Source organism: Canis lupus, chromosome 9 (assembly GCF_048164855.1).
Source record: "Canis lupus baileyi chromosome 9, mCanLup2.hap1, whole genome shotgun sequence".
In the NCBI taxonomy this organism is placed as follows: domain Eukaryota; kingdom Metazoa; phylum Chordata; class Mammalia; order Carnivora; family Canidae; genus Canis; species Canis lupus.
In genome coordinates this window covers 1,965,832-1,986,593 of record NC_132846.1, presented here as the reverse complement: position 1 = coordinate 1,986,593, position 20,762 = coordinate 1,965,832, and the positions used below count along the sequence as shown (strand labels likewise).

The following is a 20,762-nucleotide window of genomic DNA, read 5'->3' as shown; positions in this document are numbered from 1 at the left end:
GTAGTTTATGGTTTTCCAGAAATGTGTCCATTTCTTCAAGATTGCCTAATTTATTCGCGTATAGCTGCTCTTTTAAATCTTTAAAATTATTTGTATTTCCTTGGTATTGATGATGATCTCTCCATTCTCATTCATGATTTTATTAATTTGAGCCTTTTCTCTCTTCTTTTTAATAAGGCTGGCTAATGGTTTATCTGTCTTATTAATCTTTCAAAGAACCAACTCCTGGTTTTGTTGATCTGTTCCACAGTTCTTCTGGTCTCTATTTCATGGAGTTCTCCTGGAATCGAACTCCGTGGGAGAGAGGACTGTTTCTGATTCCTTCTTTTGTGGTGAGTTTTTCCTTCTAGTTATCTTACTCAGTGCATGCGGCCAAAAACAAGTTATACTGTGCACCCAGGCGGAGGCCTGCAGAGCCGGCTGCCAGGCGCCTGTAGCGCCGGAACCCCCGGGCATGGAGTGCAGCCACGCAACGTCCTGCATCGGCTGTTCCTGGCGTCAATATTAATATATCTAAGAAATACCTTCAGAGCAACATCGGTACAGGTTTTTGACCTATTACCTGAGTATTATGGCCTAGTCTGATTAACACATAGAGTTCACCATAACAGACATGAATTAGTTCCTAGAAGTAATTGAAATTAATTTCATTAATTTTTACAACTTAGACTGTCATTCTCACCTTTTACTATAAGTCTGAGAAAAAATATTGCAAAGTAAACTATATCTTGCCATTAAATCTTAAATTGTTCCTATTTCAGAATTGTCAGAAGGTGAAAATACATGAGTTAATGCAGTACAGATCCATTTTCATCATAATTAGCATCATATCACCATCATCACCATCATCATCATCATCATCATCACCACCTACCCTGGCAAACTCTCCTACTATGCAGCTCTGGCTCCATGCCTTTCCACCCTCTGGCCATTCACATGCTACCATACCACTATCTCCTTTTTAAAAAAAGTTTTTTTTAATTTTTATTTATTTATGATAGTCACACAGAGAGAGAGAGGCAGAGACACAGGCAGAGGGAGAAGCAGGCTCCATGCACTGGGAGCCCGACGTGGGATGCAATCCCAGGTCTCCAGGATCACGCCCTGGGCCAAAGGCAGGCGCCAAACCGCCGCACCACCCAGGGATCCCCCCACTATCTCCTTCTATGACCCGTTCTTTAATTAGTAAGAAAGGTATCCCTAAAAAGAGAGACTCTTGCTTACTCTCTCTCAAATAAAAAAATAAAACTTTAAAAAAATATCTAAGTCTTATTCATTTAAAACTTTAAAAAAAGGAAAAAGAAGAATGAGAGAGAGATGAACCAGGAAACAGACTATTATCTACAAAGAACACACTGATGGTGGGGGGGAGAACAGGTGACGGGGAAGAAGGAAGGCACTTGTGATGAGCACCAGGTGTTGTATGTAAACAATGAATCACTAAATTCTACACCTGGAATGAATATTACACGCATGTACCTAAGTGAAATTTAAATAAAAACTATTTTTAAAAAGGAGGAAAAAAGAGTATTGGTGGGGGGAGGGAGGAATTGTATCCCTATTTCCTCCCCGTGCAAATGTACTGCCTGCTTGCGAGCTTGTTCCAATAAAGACTATCTGGGGCAGGGACTTACAAACTGTCAATGGTTCACTGAGAAAAACATTTGATAAACACAGATGACCCGCCCCATCCTCTATGGAACCTCCTCTTCCCTTTCATGCAAACATAACTCCCTTTTATAATTTTTTAGAGATTTTATTTACTTATTAATGAGAAACACAGGCAGTGAAGCAAGCTCCTGCAGGGAGCCCGATGCGGGACTGGATCCTGGGACCTGATTAATTGTTTTGTTGATGGGACGATCAAGAAGTGTCCTGTGACCTTGTTTGGAGGTTCTAGCAGGGGAGCGCAGCTACTCGTATACCCTTGACAGAAGAATGGTCCTCCTCTATCGGGGATGGTAGTCCTCTTCGAACGAGCGGGCAGCTTTGGGAGGGACACACATGGAGCGGTGAGGGAGGAAGGAGACACCCGCCTAGCCAGCCAGATCAGCCAAATCAACCCTGGCAATCAATGAGGTGACAGATGTTGCAGCTAGATCGCCCTCACATCCTGTTTATAGCAGCAATGTCCACAATAGCCAAACTGTGGAAGGAGCCTTGGTGTCCATCGAAAGATGAATGAATAAAGAAGATGTGGTTTATGTATACAATGGAATATTCCTCAGCCATTGGAAACGACAAATACCCACCATTTGCTTCAACGTGGATGGAACTGGAGGGTTTTATGCTGAGTGAAGTAAGTCAGTCGGAGAAGGACAAACATTATATGTTCTCATTCATTTGGGGAATATAAATAATAGTGAAAGGGATCATAGGGGAAAGGAGAAAAAATGAGTGGGAAATATCAGAAAGGGAGACAGAACATGAAGACTCCTAACTCTGAGAAACGAACTAGGGGTGATGGAAGGGGAGGTGGACGGGGGGTCGGGGTGACTGGGTGATGGACACTGAGGTGGGCATTTGACGGGATGAGCACTGGGTGTTATTCTATATGTTTGCAAATTGAACACCAATAAAAATAAATTTATTATTAAAAAAATAAAAAATAAAATAAAAATAAGTGTCCTGTGACCTGCACTTCTAAAGAAGTGCTGTTCTTAACGAGGCTGCCATCACTTATTGCACAGAGGCAGGAGTGCACAGAGGTGACAGCAGAGTCTCCAGGAGGGTCAAGGACTTTTGCTACAAAAGGACACCGAGAATGCAACACCTGTACCTCAAAATACCGGTCACAGCCTCACAGTTTTTCTGCCACAGTGTCTCCTTCTCGAGATCTGACTTAATAGTGCCAGCATAGTATTCTGGGATGGACAGGGAGTCTGTTCAATGGCAAGCACGGATGCCAGGCCTGTAGTCGGGGAGCCCTGGACCTGCCACAATCACAGTCCAGCGTCCTGCTGACCCTGCACACGGCCTCTGCATCAGACACTCCGTGGATTCTACGGATCAGACAGCTGCAGCCCAGCGCAGGAATGGCCACCGGGGTCAGCTCGGTCCAGTACTGGGGATGCCCTCCACGGTCAGCTCGGTCTGGCACCTGGGATGCCTGCAGTGGTCAGTGAGGTCCAGCGCCCCATATGCAGCTGTCTCTCCCCAGCACCTTCCACATTGCCCCCTGCACGTCTTTGTTTCTCAGCATGTAGATGAAAGGATTCAGGGTGGGGGTTGCCAGACGGTAGAACAGAGTAAGAAACTAGCCCTGGTCCTGGCTTTCTACATTCCCAGGCTGCATTTACATGGAGATGCTGCTGCTGTAGAAGAGGGACACCAGCGCCATGTGGGATGAGCAGGTGTTGAAGGCCTTGCGTCTGCCAGCTGCAGACCGGATGCCCGCAACCTTGACGGCAATGTAGCTGTAGGACACGAGGATTGTGGAGAGAGGCACTAGCACGATGGGGATGGCCAGGAAGAAAGCCAGGCCTTCCACATGTCTGGTGTCCATGCACGAGATGCGGATGATGGCTGACATCTCACACACAAAGTGGGTGATGCGGCGCTGACCACAGAGGCCCAGGGACATCATCAGTGGGGACATGAGGATGGAGTTGACCATCCCACTGAGCCATCCAAAGGCCGCCAGCTGCAGGCATAGCTGGGGGTGCATGATGGCCATGTAGTGCAGTGGCTTGCAGACGGCCACAAAACGGTCATAGGCCATTATAGACAGGAGAATGCACTCCGTGCCTCCTACAGACAGGAAGGCAGAGAGCTGGATGACACAACCCACGTAGGTGATGGTCTTGCTTGAGCCCCACAGGTTGATCAGTATCTGGGGAATGCTGCTAGTGGTGTAGCACATGTCCAGGAGGGAAAGATTGCAGAAGAAGAAGTACATGGGCACGTGCAGTCAAGAGTCCATCACTGAGAGGAAGATGATGCTCGAGTTGCCCTTGATGGCCAGAAGGTAAAAAACCATGTTAATGAAAAACAGAACCATCTCCAGTTTTTGGCTGGTCAGAGAAGCCCAGCAGAATGAAGTCTCCTGTGGAGATCGCATTACCTCTCTCCATCACTCTCAGCCTGAGAAGCCTGTGTGGAGAGGTTAGCAGGTGCCTGTCACTCCTGCAGGAAATAGTGCCGCCCTACTTGTCCTGACGTTGGATGCATTCATAGTGCCAACTTCTAATGCTGGAACTTGCTGGACCTGGGTCTCGCACCTGCCCATCCCTGAAATTGTAGTGGGAGGTGCTAAAAAATATTTGCCTGTAATGGATGAAAGCTATCAATTTTGCCTCAATATCTTATAATATGGTTAAATGACATAAGCACATAGATATTTTAAAAACATAAGTTTTATTAATATAATTAGGAATTAAGTAATTTTGAAAAAAAAAGGGGGGGACGCCTGATGGCTCAGGGGTTGAGCATCTGCCTTTGGCGAATTGTGTGATCCCTGGCCCAGAATCAAGTCCCACATCAAGCTCCCTGCATGGAGTCTGCTTCTCTCTCTGCCTGTGTCTCTGCCTCTCTCTGTGTCTCTCATGAATGAATAAATCAAATCTTATTTTAAAAATTAGATAAAAGAGCAGAGGCAGAGCAAGATTGTGGAAGAGTAGGATCCCCAAGTCACCTGTCCCCACCAACTTACCTAGATAACTTTCAAATCATCTTGAAAACCTACGAATTCGGCCTGAGATTTAAAGAGAGAACAGCTGGAATGCTACAGTGAGAAGAGTTTGCGCTTCTATCAAGGTAGGAAGATGGCGGAAAAAAATAAAGAAGTAAAAAAAGCATCCGAGGGGGGGGGCACAAGGAGCGGAGCAAAGGTGGTGTGTCGAGTGCCCCCAGGAAAGGAAAGCCCAGTCCGGAAGAAGCAGGAGCTTTACAAACCTTCTCAGACAGAAAGGAGCTCGCAGTGAACTCAGGCAGGATCCCAGGAGGGGCAGGGATGCCCCCAGGCTCCCAGAAGCACTAACAGAGGATCTGCGCCCCAGGGAGAGCACGCCACACACCACCAGCAGAGCTCCCTAAAGGGCTGGAGTGTGCACCCGGCGGGGCCATGGGAGCAGCTGAGGCGGCAACCTCAGCAGTGGCTCCAGGCGCACCAGGTTGCCGACCCGGGAGTGCAATTCCAGTGGTGCTGGCCCCGGAGCCCAGGGCACTAGAGACACAGCCCAACATCCAGCACTCCCCCCAGGACAGGCAGAGGCCAGGAGGACACAGGATAGCAAGGATGCTCCTGCTGCCAGGCAACTCCGAGCTGTGCAGATCGGCACCTCCCGACTCCAGAGCATCCAGGCCCCTGCAGACTGGAGGCTGCAATAGTTACTGCAGGAGCTGACTCAAGGGCTGGTGAGCTGGCTGCCGCCACTGTTGTTGTTCCTCCTTGTGTACCTTGTACCTGGGACTGAGCAGGGGCCTCACAGGATAAATAGCTCCTACTAAGCCGTGCACCTGGCAGGGGGGCTGGGCAGCTCCCCCAGGTGCACACACCAGAGAATCAGCACAGCAGGCCCCTCCCCCAGAAGACCAGCTAGAAGGACGGGGAAAAGCAAGTTATTGACCAAGCAGCACTGGAAAGTTCCAGGGGAAGTCAAGGGATTTACAGTATATAGAATCAGAGGATACTCCCCCTTGTTTTTTGTTTTCTATATTTGTTCAGCCCCGTATTTTTTTTCCTCTCTTTTTCTGCTTTTTCCAGTACAACTTGTTTCCAGCCACATGCACTGAGTGAAATGACTAGAATGAAAAACTCACCACAAAAGAATCAGAAACAGTCCTGTCTCCCACAGAGTTACAAAATTTAGACTACAATTCAATGTCAGAAAGCCAATTCAGAAGCACAATGATAAAGCTACTGGTGGCTCTGGAAAAAAGTATAAAGGATTCAAGAGACTTCATGACTACAGAATTTAGATCTAATCAGGCCAAAATTAAGAATCAATTAAATGAGATGCAAACCAACTGGAGGTCATAACAACGAGGGTTAACAAGGTAGAAGAACGAGTGAGTGACATAGAAGACAAGTTGATAGCAAGGAAGGAAACTGAGGGAAAAAAGAGAAAAACAATTAAAAGATCATGAGGATAGGTTAAGGGAAATAAATGACAGCCTCAGAAGGAAAAATCTACGTTTCAATGGGGTTCTGGGGAGCAACAAAAGAGACAGAGGTCCAGAAAGTGTATTTGAACAAATCATAGCTTAGAACTTCCCTAACTTGGGAAGGGAAAGAGGCATTCAGATTCGGGAGATAGAGAGATCTCCCCTAAAATCATAAAAATCGCTCAACGCCTCAACATTTAATAGTGAAACTTGCAAATTCCGAAGATAAAGAGAAGATCCTTGAAGCAGCGAGAGACTAGAAATCACTTTATGGGGAGATCTTTATGGGGAGAAATATTAGATTAACAGCAGAGAATAGCTAGAAGGACAAGACCTGCCAAAGAGACCCGGCAGCCCAGAAAAGGCTGATAAGATGCATACAGGGTCCTAAATGAGAAGAACAAGCAGCCAGGAATACTTTATCCAGCAAGGCTCTCATTCAGAATAGAAGGACAGATAAAGAGCTTCCAAGATAGGCAGAAACTGAAAGAATATGTGACCACCAAACCAGCTCTGCAAGAAATACAAAGGGGGACTCTGTAAAAGAAAGAGGAATTCCAAGGGAATAATCCACCAAAACAGGGACTGAATAGACATCATGATGACACTGAATTCATATCTTTCAATAGTAACTCAGAACGTGAACGGGCTTAATGACCCTATCAAAAGGCGCAGGATTAAAGACTGGATAAAAAAGGAAGACCCACTATTTGATGTCTAAAAGAGACAAATTTCAGACATAAGGACACCTCCAGCCTGAAGATAAATGGTTGGAGATCCATGTACCATTCAAATGGTCCTCAAGAAACCAGGGGTCACCATCCTACATGAGATGAATTAAAGTTTATCCTAAAGACTGTAGTGAGAGATGAAGAGGGACACTATATCATACTTAAAGGATCTATCCAACAAGAGGACCTAACACATGAATATTTCTGTCTCGAATGTGAGAGCTGTCAAGTATATCAATCAATTAATAGCCAAAGTTAAGATATACTTAGATAATAATACACTTATACTTGGTGACTTGAATATACTGCTTTCTACCAACGACAGATCTTCTAAGCACAACATCTCCAAAGAAACAAGAGCTTTAAATAATACACTGGGTCAGATGGATATCACAGATATTTACAGAACTTTACATCCAAACACAACTGAATACACATTCTTCTCAAGTGCACAGGGAACTTTCTCCAGAATAGACCACATACTGGGTCACAAAGCAGTATGACACCAAAAGATTGGGATCAAACCCTGCAAATTTTCAGACCATAATGCTCTAAAACTAGAACTAAATCACAAGAAGAAGTTTGGAAGTATTTCAAACACGTGGAGGTTAAGGACCATCCTGCTAAAAGATGATAGAGTCAAGCAGGAAATTAGAGAATAATTAAAAAGATTCATGAAGAATGAGAATGAGAATGAAGACACAACCATTCAAAATCTGTGGGATACAGCAAAAGCAGTCCTGAGGGGGAAATACATTGCAATACAAGCATCCATCAAAAAACTGGAAAAAACTCAAATACAAAAGCTAACCTTGCACCTAAAGGAGCTGGAGAACAAACAGCAAATAGATCCTACACCCAGCAGAAGAAGAAAGTTAATAAGGATTCGAGCAGAACTCAATGAAATAGAGACCAGAAGACTATGGAACAGATCAACAAAACCAGGAGTTAGTTCTTTGAAAGATTAATAAGATAGATAAACCATTAGCCAGCCTTATTAAAAAGAAGAGAGAAAGGACTCAATTTAATAAAATCATGAATGAGAAAGGAAGGATCACCAACAATACCAAAAAATACAAATAATTTTAAAAGCATATTATGAGCAGCTATACACCAATAAATTAGGCAACCCAGAAGAAATGGACACATTTCTGGAAAACCACAAACTACCAAAACTGGTACAGGAAGAAATAGAAAACCTGAACAGGCCAATAACCAAGGAGGAAAATGAAGGAGTCATATAAAACCTCCGAAGACTCAAAAGTCCAGGGCCAGATGGCTTCCCAGGGGAATTCTATCAAATGTTTAGAGAAGAAACCACACTTATTCTACTAAAGCTGTTCGGGAAGATAGAAAAAGATGGAATACTTCCTAACTCGTTCTATGAAGCCAGCATCACCTTAATTCCAAAACCAGACAAAGACCCCACCAAAAAGGAGAATTATAGACCAATATCCCTGATGAACACAGATGCTAAAATTCCAAACCAGGTACTAGTCAGTAGGATCCAACAATACATTAAGAAGATAATTCACCATGACCAAGTGGGATTTATCCCTGGGATGCAAGGCTTCTTCAACACTCCTGAAGCAATTAATGTGATTGATCATATCAGCAAGAAAAAAAACAAGAACCATTGGATCCTTTCAGTAGATGCAGAGAAATCATTTGACAAACTACAGGATCCATTCCTGATCAAAACTCTTGAGAGTGTAGGGATAGAGGGAACATTCCTCGACATCTTAAAAGCCATCTACGAAAAGCCCACAGCAAATATCATTCTCAGTGGGGAAGCACTGGGAGCCTTTCCCCTAAGATCAGGAACAACACACGGATGTCCACTCTCACCACTGCTATTCAACATAGTACTGGAAGCCTCACCAGACAACAAAAAGAAATAAAAACCATTAAAATTGGCAAAGAAGAAGTCAAACTCTCACTCTTTGCATATGACATGATACTGTACCTAGAAAACTCAAAAGACTCTAACCCAAGATTGCTAGAACTCATACAGCAATTCAGCAGTATGACAGGATACAAAATCAATGCCCAGAAGTCAGTGGCATTTCTATACACTAACAATGAGACTGAAGAAAGAGAAATTAAGGAGTCAATCCCATTTACAATTTCACCCAAAAGCATAAGATACCTAGGAATAAATCTAACCAAAGAAGGATCTATTCACTAACAACTACAGGACATTTCTGATAGAAATTGAGGAAGACACAAAAAGATGGAAAAACATTCCATGCTCACGGATTGGAAGAATTAATATTGTGAAAATGTCAATAATACCCAGGGAAATTTACACATTTAACACAATCCCTATCAAAGTACCATGGGCTCTCTTCACAGAGTTGGAAGAAATCATCTTATGATTTGTGTGGAATCAGAAAAGACCCCAAATAGCCAGGGGAATATTAAAAAAGAAAACCATTGCTGGGGCCTCACAATGCCAGATTTCACATCGTACTACAAAGCTGTGGTCATCAAGACAGTGTGGTCCTGGCACAAACACAGACACATAGATCAGTGGAACAGAATAGAGAACCCACAAGTGGACCCTCAACTTTATGGTCAACTAATATTCGACAAAGGAGGAAAGACTATCCACTGGAAAAAAAACAGTCTCTTCAATGAATGGTGCTAGGAAAATTGGACATCCACATGCATAAGAATGAAACTAGACCACTCTCTTACACCATACACAAAGATAAACTCAAATTGATGAAAGATTTTAATGTGAGACAAGATTCCATCAAAATCCTAGAGCAGAACACAGGCAACACCCTTTTTGAACTTGGCCACAAGTTCATCCATGAAGGCAAGAGAAACAAAAGCAAAAATGAACTATTGGGACTTCATCAAAATAAGAAGTTTTTGCACAGCAAAAGAAACAGTCAACAAAACTAAAAGACAACCTACAGAATGGGAGAAGATATTTGCAAATGACCTATCAGATAAAGGACTAGTATCCAAGATCTGTAAAGAGCTTATTAACCTCAACACCAAAGAAACAAACAGTCCAATCATGAAATGGACAAAAGACATGAAGAGAAATCTTACAGAGGAAGACATAGACATGGCCAACACACACATGAGAAAATGCTCCACATCACTTGCCATCAGGCAAATACAAATCAAAACCACAATGAGATACCACCTCACACCAGTGAGAATGGGGAGAATTAACAAGGCAGGAAACCACAAATGTTGGAGAGGATGTGGAGAAAAGGGAACCCTCTTGCACTGTTGGTGGGAATGTGAACTGGTGCAGCCACTCTGGAAAACTGTGTGGAGGTTCCTCAAAGAGTTAAAAATTGATCTGCCCTATGACCTAGCGATTGCACTGCTGGGGATTTACCCCAAAGATACAGATGCAGTGAAACGCCGGGAAACCTGCACCCCGATTTTATAGCTAATGTCCACAGTAGCCAAACTGTGGAAGGAGCCTCAGTGTCCATCGAAAGATGAATGAATAAAGAAGATGTGGTTAATGTATACAATGGAATAGTACTCAGCCGTTAGAAACGACAAATACCCACCATTTGCTTCGATGTGGATGGAACTGAAGGGTATTAGGCTGAGTGAAGTAAGTCAATCGGAGAAGGACAAACATTATATGGTCTCATTCATTTGGGGAATATAAAAAAATAGTGAAAGGGAATAAAGGGGAAAGGAGAAAAAATGAGTGGGAAATATCAGAAAGGGAGACAGAACATGAAAGACTAAAGACTCCTAACTCTGGGAAACGAACTAGGGGTGGTGGAAGGGGAGGTGGGTGGGTGTTGGGGGTGACTTGGTGATGGGCACTGAGCGAGGCACTTGATGTGATGAGCACTGGGTGTTATTTTATATGTGGGCAAATTGAACACCAATAAAAAATAAATTTATACAAAAAAAGAAAGATGAATGGATAAAGATGTGGTGTATGTATACAATGGAATATTACTCAGCCATTAGAAAGGACAAATACCCACTATTTACTTCATTGTGGAGCGACCTGGAGGGTACTATACTGAATGAAATAAGTCATTGTGAAAAGGACAAACATTATATGGTCTCATTCATTTGGGGAGTATAAAAATTAGCAAAAGGGAATTAAGGGGAAAGGAAAGAAAATGAGTGAAAATATCAGTGAAGGTGACAAAACATGAGAGACTCCTAACTCTGGGAAATGAACAAGGGGCAGTAAAAGGGGAAGTGGGCAGGGGGTTGGGGTGACTGGTCATGAGGGAGGCACTTGGCTGGAGGAGTACTGGGTTTTATGCTAAAGGTTGACAATTTGAACTCCAGTAAAATAATTTAAGATAAAATTAGAAAAAATGAAGCAAATAATTTTGGCAGAATCCACTAACTTTGAGCCAAATTACCCTCTAAAATTGGTAGGGGTAGCTTCAATTAATATGATCAATTCTCATGTTTCCATGACTATAAACAACTGGGGAAAAAGTGTATTGTTGTCTTTCTGTGGACCAGATCCTGCAGGAATTGACAAGATGAGAGATACCATCTATTTATATAATACTTAAATTATCTATAGCAGACAGGAAAGTAACAACCTGGAGGACATTGAAATAAGGGAGTCCTGAATTTACTTGACTCTGAATTGTTAGTGGTTTGGTACAATCTCTGAACCCGGTGATTAAGGTTGAGTTATCTAATAGATTATACAAAGGTTAGGGGACTTTCTTCCCTGACATGTGCATTCACAAAATGAGCATAAAATGAGGGACGTTCTTTTGCACATTCAGGTCAACATCATAACAATGCCCTGAGGTCAGTTAAGGGAAATAGTAAGGATCATCATGCAGGGATATTTTTGGAGCAGGTTTGGGAGATTTGGGCAGGGAAGAGCTGTTAATCTGCATGGCTTCAGTAAAAGTGAACTAAATATTTACATCTTTGAATAAACACCAATCAGATATTTGCTTGTGAACTCCTGTAACATTCAGAAATTAACAGAACAAGATGTATGTCCTCCATATGGACAATTAAATGCTAGCTATAGGATATAGTTTCCTGCCATCAAGTTGTTTAGGGTTGACAAGGACCAAGCTGCTGGACAGGTTAGAATACCATATACACAGAGTTTATAAATCCATGCCTGCCATCCCCGCAGCTCTCCCCCTGCTGGGGGGCATGTCCACTTACAGTCCAGTCAGAAAGGGCTATAGACCCTAGACTCAGAAAAAAGCTATCATCTGAAGTGAAGCCATACACAAAGGACAATTAGAGCCAATAAACTTGAGTGCTTGCTTCGGCAGCACATACACACACACACACACACAACAAAAAAAACCTTGAATATTTTAGACAAAGTAGCTTAAGAGAGAGCTTGGAAACAGTATATTGGAGGAGGGGCAAGATGGGGGAAGAGTAGGGTCTCCAAATCACCTGTCTCCACCAAATTACCTAGAAAACCTTCAAATTATCCTGAAAATCTATGAATTCGGCCTGAGATTTAAAGAGAGAACACCTGGAATGCTACAGTGAGAAGAGTTCCCGCTTCTATCAAGGTAGGAAGATGGGGAAAAAGATAAAGAAAGAAAAGGCCTCCAAGGGGGAGGGGCCCGCGAGGAGCCGGGCTAAGGCCTGGGCGAGTGTCCCCCGGACAGGAGAGCCCCGTCCCGGAGAAGCAGGAGCTGCACCAACCTTCCCGGGTGGAAAGGGGCCCGCAGGGAGTTGGAGCAGGACCCAGAAGGGCGAGGATGCCCTCGGGCTCCCGGGGACACTAACAGACACCTGCGCCCCGGGAGAGTGCGCCGAGCTCCCTAAGGGCTGCAGCGCGCACAGCAGGACCCGGAGCAGCTCGGAGGGGCTCGGGCGGAGGAAGAGGCTCTGTGCGGAGGGGGCTGCCCGGTTCCAGGAGCACCTCGGGGGAGCTCGGGCCGCGGCTCCGCGGAGGGAGTTGCGGGGCCAGAGCGCGAGTCCAACAGTGCAGGCCCCGGAGCACAGGGCGCCGGGACACAGCCCAGGATCTGGCATCGCCCCGGGACAGGCAGAGGCCGGGAGGGCCAGGGCAGCAAGGACGCTCCTGGCCCGAGCTGAGCAGATCAGCAGCCGCCCCAGAGCCTCCAGGCCCTGCAGACGGAGAGCTCTGGAGCTACTGCAGGAGCTGATTCCAGGGCTCCAAGGCTGGCCCCGCCACTGCGGTTGTTCCTCCTGGGGCCTCACGGGGTAAACAACCCCACTGAGCCCTGCACCAGGCAGGGGGGGCAGAGCAGCTCCCCTAATGCTAACACCTGAAAATCAGCACAACAGGCCCCTCCCCCAGAAGACCAGCTAGACGGACAACTTCCAGGAGAAGCCAAGGGACTTAAAGTACACAGAATCAGAAGATACTCCCCCTTTGTTCCCTTTTTGTTTTGTTTTGTTTTGTTTTGTTTTGCTTTTTGATTTGTTTCCTTTCCCCACCCCCCTTTTTTACCTTTCTTTTTTTTTCTTTCTCTTTTTCTTCTTCTTTTTTTTTTTTTCGTTTTTCTCTTCCTTTTTTTTCTCTTTCTCTTTTCTTTCCTTCTTTCTCTCCTCTCTTTTTCTCCTTTTCCCAATACAACTGGCTTTTGGCCACTCTGCACTGAGCAAAATGACTAGAAGGAAAACCTCACCTCAAAAGAAAGAATCAGAAACAGTCCTCTCTCCCACAGAGTTACAAAATCTGGATTACAATTCAATGTCAGAAAGCCAATTCAGAAGCACTACTATACAGCTACTGGTGGCTCTAGAAAAAAAGCATAAAGGACTCAAGAGACTTCATGACTGCAGAATTTAGAGCTAATCAGGCAGAAATTAAAAATCAATTGAATGAGATGCAATCCAAACTAGAAGTCCTAACGACGAGGGTTAATGAGGTGGAAGAAAGAGTGAGTGACATAGAAGACAAGTTGATAGCAAAGAGGGAAACTGAGGAAAAAAGAGAAACAATTAAAAAACCATGAAGATAGATTAAGGGAAATAAACGACAGCCTGAGGAAGAAAAACTTACGTTTAATTGGTGTTCCCGAGGGCGCCGAAAGGGACAGAGGGCCAGAATATGTATTTGAACAAATTCTAGCTGAAAAGTTTCCTAATCTGGGAAGGGAAACAGGCATTCAGATCCAAGAAATAGAGAGATCCCCCCCTAAAATCAATAAAAACGGTTCAACACCTCGACATTTAATAGTGAAGCTTGCAAATTCCAAAGATAAAGAGAAGATCCTTAAAGCAGCAAGAGACAAGAAATCCCTGACTTTTATGGGGAGGAGTATTAGGGTAACAGCAGACCTCTCCACAGAGACCTGGCAGGCCAGAAAGGGCTGGCAGGATATATTCAGGGTCCTAAATGAGAAGAACATGCAACCAAGAATACTTTATCCAACAAGGCTCTCATTCAAAATGGAAGGAGAGATAAAGAGCTTCCAAGACAGGCAGCAACTAAAAGAATATGTGACCTCCAAACCAGCTCTGCAAGAAATTTTAACGGGGACTCTTAAAATTCCCCTTTAAGAAGAAGTTCAGTGGAACATTCCACAAAAACAAGGACTGAATAGATATCATGATGACACTAAACTCATATCTCTCAATAGTAACTCTGAATGTGAACGGGCTTAATGACCCCATCAAAAGGTGCAGGGTTTCAGACTGGATAAAAAAGCAGAACCCATCTATTTGCTGTCTACAAGAGACTCATTTTAGACAGAAGGACACCTACAGCCTGAAAATAAAAGGTTGGAGAACAATTTACCATTCGAATGGTCCTCAAAAGAAAGCAGGGGTAGCCATCCTTATATCAGATAAACTAAAATTTACCCCGAAGACTGTAGTGAGAGATGAAGAGGGACACTATATCATACTTAAAGGATCTATCCAACAAGAGGACTTAACAATCCTCAATATATATGCCCCGAATGTGGGAGCTGCCAAATATATAAATCAATTATTAACCAAAATGAAGAAATACTTAGATAATAATACACTTATACTTGGTGACTTCAATCTAGCTCTTTCCATACTCGATAGATCTTCTAAGCGCAACATCTCCAAAGAAACAAGAGCTTTAAATGATACACTGCACCAGATAGATTTCGCAGATATCTACAGAACTTTACATCCAAACTCAACTGAATACACATTCTTCTCAAGTGCACATGGAACTTTCTCCAGAATAGACCACATACTGGGTCACAAATCGGGTCTGAACCGATACCAAAAATTGGGATCGTCCCCTGCATATTCTCAGACCATAATGCCTTGATATTAGAACTAAATCACAACAAGAAGTTTGGAAGGACCTCAAACATGTGGAGGTTAAGGACCATCCTGCTAAAAGATGAAAGGGACAACCAGGAAATTAAGGAAGAATTAAAAAGATTCATGGAAACTAATGAGAATGAAGATACAACCATTCAAAATCTTTGGGATGCAGCAAAAGCAGTCCTAAGGGGGAAATACATCGCAATGCAAGCATCCATTCAAAAACTGGAAAGAACTCAAATACAAAAGCTAACCTTGCACCTAAAGGAGCTAGAGAAAAAAACAGCAAATAGATCCTACACCCAAGAGAAGAAGGGAGTTAATAAAGATTCGAGCAGAACTCAACGAAATCGAGACCAGATGAACTGTGGAACAGATCAACAAAACGAGGAGTTGGTTCTTTGAAAGAATTAATAAGATAGATAGACCATTAGCCAGCCTTATTAAAAAGAAGAGAGAGAAGACTCAAATTAATAAAATCATGAATGAGAAAGGAGAGATCACTACCAACACCAAGGAAATAAAACGATTTTAAAAACATATTATGAACAGCTATATGCCAATAAATTAGGCAATCTAGGAGAAATGGATGCATTCCTGAAAAGCCACAAACTAACAAAACTGGAACTGGAAGAAATAGAAAACCTTAACAGGCCAATAACCAGGGAGGAAATTGAAGCAGTCATCAAAAACCTCCCAAGACACAAGAGTCCAGGGCCAGATGGCTTCCCAGGGGAATTTTATCAAACATTTAAAGAAGAAACCATACCTATTCTCCTAAAGCTGTTTGGAAAGATAGAAAGAGATGGAGTACTTCCAAATTTGTTCTATGAGGCCAGCATCACCTTAATTCCAAAACCAGACAAAGACCCCACCAAAAAGGAGAATTACAGACCAATATCCCTGATGAACATGGATGCAAAAATTCTCAACAAGATACTGGCCAATAGGATCCAACAGTACATTAAGAAAATTATTCACCATGACCAAGTAGGATTTATCCCTGGGACACAAGGCTGGTTCAACACCCATAAAACAACCAATGTGATTCATCATATCAGCAAGAGAAAAACCAAGAACCATATGATCCTCTCATTAGATGCAGAGAAAACATTTGACAAAATACAGCATCCATTTCTGATCAAAACTCTTCAGAGTGTAGGGATAGAGGGAACATTCCTCGACATCTTAAAAGCCATCTATGAAAAGCCCACAGCAAATATCATTCTCAATGGGGAAGCACTGGGAGCCTTTCCCCTAAGATCAGGAACAAGACACAGATGTCCACTCTCACCACTGCTATTCAACATAGGACTGGAAGTCCTAGGCTCAGCAATCAAACAACAAAAAGACATTAAAGGCATTCAAATTGGCAAAGAAGAAGTCAAACTCTCCCTCTTTGCCGATGACATGATACTCTACATAGAAAACCCAAAAGTCTCCACCCCAAGATTGCTAGAACTCATACAGCAATTCGGTAGCATGGCAGGATACAAAATCAATGCCCAGAAATCAGTGGCATTTCTATACACTAACAATGAGACTGAAGAAAGAGAAATTAAGGAGTCAATCCCATTTACAATTGCACCCCAAATCATAAGATACCTAGGAATAAACCTAACCAAAGAGGTAAAGGATCTATACCCTAAAAACTATAGAACACTTCTGAAAGAAATTGAGGAAGACACAAAGAGATGGAAAAATATTCCATGCTCATGGATTGGCAGAATCAATATTGTGAAAATGTCAATGTTACCCAGGGCTATTTACACGTTTAATGCAATCCCTATCAAAATAGCATGGACTTTCTTCAGAGAGTTAGAACAAATTATTTTAAGATTTGTGTGGAATCAGAAAAGACCCCGAATAGCCAGGGGAATTTTAAAAAAGAAAACCATATCTGGGGGCATCACAATGCCAGATTTCAGGTTGTACTACAAAGCTGTGGTCATCAAGACAGTGTGGTACTGGCACAAAAACAGACACATAGACCAGTGGAACAGAATAGAGAACCCAGAAGTGGACCCTGAACTTTATGGTCAACTAATATTCGATAAAGGAGGAAAGACTATCCATTGGATAAAAGACAGTCTCTTCAATAAATGATGCTGGGAAAATTGGACATCCACATGCAGAAGAATGAAACTAGACCACTCTCTTGCACCATACACAAAGATAAACTCAAAATGGATGAAAGATCTAAATGTGAGACAAGATTCCATCAAAATCCTAGAGGAGAACACAGGCAACACCCTTTTTGAACTCGGCCACAGTAACTTCTTGCAAGATACATCCACGAAGGCAAAAGAAACAAAAGCAAAAATGAACTATTGGGACTTCATCAAGATAAGAAGCTTTTGCACAGCAAAGGATACAGTCAACAAAACTCAAAGACAACCTACAGAATGGGAGAAGATATTTGCAAATGACATATCAGATAAAGGGCTAGTTTCCAAGATCTATAAAGAACTTATTAAACTCAACACCAAAGAAACAAACAATCCAATCATGAAATGAGCAAAAGACATGTACTGAAATCTCACAGAGGAAGACATAGACATGCCCAACAAGCACATGAGAAAATGCTCCTCATCACTTGCCATCAGGGAAATACAAATCAAAACCACAATGAGATGCCACCTCACACCAGTGAGAATGGGGAACATTAACAAGGCAGAAAACCACAAATGTTGGAGAGGATGCGGAGAAAAGGGAACCCTCTTACACTGTTGGTGGGAATGTGAACTGGTGCAGCCACTCTGGAAAACTGTGTGGAGGTTCCTCAAACAGTTAAAAATATACCTGCCCTACGATCCAGCAATTGCAGTGTTGGGGATTTACCCCAAAGATACAAATGCGATGAAACGCAGGGACACCTGCACCCCGATGTTTATAGCAGCAATGGCCACGGTAGCCAAACTGTGGAAGGAGCCTTGGTTTCCATCGAAAGATGAAGGGATAAAGAAGATGTGGTCTATGTATACAATGGAGTATTACTCAGCTATTAGAAATGACAAATACCCACCATTTGCTTCAACGTGGATGGAACTGGAGGGTATTATGCTGAGTGAAGTAAGTCAGTCGGAGAAGGACAAACATTATATGTTCTCATTCATTTGGGGAATATAAATATTAGTGTAAGGGAATATAAGGGAAGAGAGAAGAAATATGTGGGAAATATCAGAAAGGGAGACAGAACGTAAAGACTGCTAACTCTGGGAAACAAATTAGGCGTGGTCGAAGGGGAGGAGGGCGGGGGGTGGGAGTGAATGGGTGAAGGGCACTGGGGGTTATTCTGTATGTTAGTAAATTGAACACCAATAAAAAATAAATTAAAAAAAAAGAAAGAAACAGTATATTAAGGGTGCAGCCTATCTGCAGCTCTCCCAGGGCAAATGCATACCAAGAGCAAAAACAGGTCAGTATGAATTGCAATCTTGGAAAATATAACATTGACACAAGGAATCTTTTTCTTTTCTTTTCTTTCCTTTTTTTGGGGAGAAGAATTTTTACATTAAAAAATTTTTAAAAATTAAAAATTAAATTTAAAAACCACATTGTAATGAGACATAACATTTGATTTGTAATCATCATACATAAAGGGACAACATTTTAATTTTTCTTATTTTTAATTTTTGGCTGAAGACAAAGGTTTATTATCTATTTAGTTAGTTACTTTAAAACAACTCATTGTAAGAGCAACATGTCTGTTACAGAAAAATAAGAAAGCAATGACCATTAAAGAAAAAATAAGTGCATAATCCCATCTACTCATAGACAATAATTATTGATAAACTTATGTATATACTTGTTTCCTCTTTCTTCTTCCAGATTTTTAGAGCTTGTATATTATATATATACACATATATGTATACATACATATACATACATATACATATATATACACAAATATATGAATCATATATACATATATATTTCGGCTTTACTGAGGTACACAGTTGGAATATAAACTTGTAAGATATTTAAGGTGTACATTGTGGTAATTTGATACATGAGTACACCAGGAAATGAGCCCTGCATCTAACTCATCCCCACGTTCATCACCTCACGTGTTCCTCGTGTGTGCATGTGTGCACGTGTGCAGGAACACTTGGGTTCCACTCTTTCAGCACAAGGAACCACTCGCTACTTGCCCCGTGCATTCACTCACTGCTTTGCTCCAGTCTGATATCTTAAAGATAGTAAGCCAAAATCCATGATCTCAGCAGGGTTTTGTCAACCAAATACCTGTGGGTTTGGTTAATGACAGAGATATTCCTGGGCTCAATTGCCATTGGGTCACCTGAACATTAGTCCATTTGGACCCTAGTGACCTCATCAAGGTGCAAAAGTCCTTATAATGCTGCCATTCCTATTCATGATCAATCAATATGTTACTTTTTTTAAGATTTTATTTATTTATTTGAGAAAGAGGGAGAGTATGAGCAGGGGAAGGGGCAGAGGGAGAGGTAGACTCCCCGCTGAGCCAGGAGCCCAATGCACCTGCTTGATCCCAGGGCCCCGGGATCATGACCTGAGGCAAAGGCAGTTGCTTCACTGACTGAGCCACCCAGAAGCCCCCCAAATCAATATTTTAAAGGTGTATTTACATACTCACCACAGAGCAAGAGAGTCTCTACCATTAGCAGACAGGGGGATGTTTCCAACTGTGTAATTCCTCTGACAAAGGTCTAGAGAAGCTTTACCCAGTTCACATGCCATCATTATTAACTGTTCCCATGTAGGAGTGGTGGCATTGCAGATGGGGTGGGATTATTACAAGGGGGAAGACCTTTGTGACCTCAGGAGAAGAGGTAAGCTGCACATTCCCCAATGGCAGCACACTTCACGAGGAGCCATGGGAAGTGGGGCTGAGAAGTCCATGTGACCAGAGGACAGTCAGCACACCCGAGAGGTCACATGTTTAGGGGAAGTCCCTTGAGGGATTTCAGATCTATATGCTCATGTCCTCTGCCACAGGACACAGTTCATAATGCCAGATTTGCTGTTTGCTGGAACTTCCCAAATGACATATTAGTTTGCATTGGTTGCTCTGAAATTCATCTTAAAACAAAGACTACGAAATATCGAGAAAAGTGGCATAGAAATCTAGAAAGTGCATCACACATCTGAAAAATACATTTGCCTCACCATCCACCTCCCTGATTAACTGTTATAGCAATGGCTTCTGAGTCAGGTTTGTGTGAGCACAGCAGGGCTTAAAGCCTTTTGTCCTGAGATCTGAGATGTTGATCCACATACCCCTTGGGTCCCAGTGTCACCATGAAAACTGGTTTCTGCTCACAAGAAAATATGAGTGACCATATCACAGGGTTTTTCAGAACATTCCTTAAAATACTTGTATTTAAAGCACTCAAATGCTTTTTTTATAAAATGAAAATCAGAATATTTGTTAGGAAAAAATAACAAAATAATTCTGAAAATATACATATGTAAAACTTACAAAGCTTCTCATTCTAGGTATTCTAGGTATTCTAGGTATTCTAGGACAGTGTCCTGGGAGCCCATGATCTCAGACGAAATACACTTGCCGGGAGGTCTTTTTGGGTAACATTTCCCCTACTGCGGCACTGTTGTTACTTATACTGACCTGCACCAAGTTCTCAGAAGACACGATGAGTAGATCTGGGATGAGAGGTTATCCCTGGATTGATGATGCCCCTTCCCAGAGTC

General features: G+C 42.6%; 1 protein-coding gene and 1 pseudogene across 2 annotated transcripts in view; both read right to left on the bottom strand.

Annotated features, from left to right (window-relative positions):
- GCSAML (germinal center associated signaling and motility like) overlaps positions 1-19,827 on the bottom strand; it is a 120,316-nt gene extending 100,489 nt beyond the window's left edge. Inside the window, exon 1 of one of the 2 annotated variants that reach the window (XM_072837705.1) lies at positions 19,687-19,827. The gene's annotated coding sequence lies outside the window, so the exon portion shown is untranslated. The remainder of the gene's footprint in view (positions 1-19,686) is intronic. The other variant, XM_072837706.1, reaches the window with a different exon arrangement.
- Positions 3,119-4,076, bottom strand: LOC140640638 (putative olfactory receptor 2W6; annotated as a pseudogene).
- Positions 19,828-20,762: the final 935 nt, after the last annotated feature.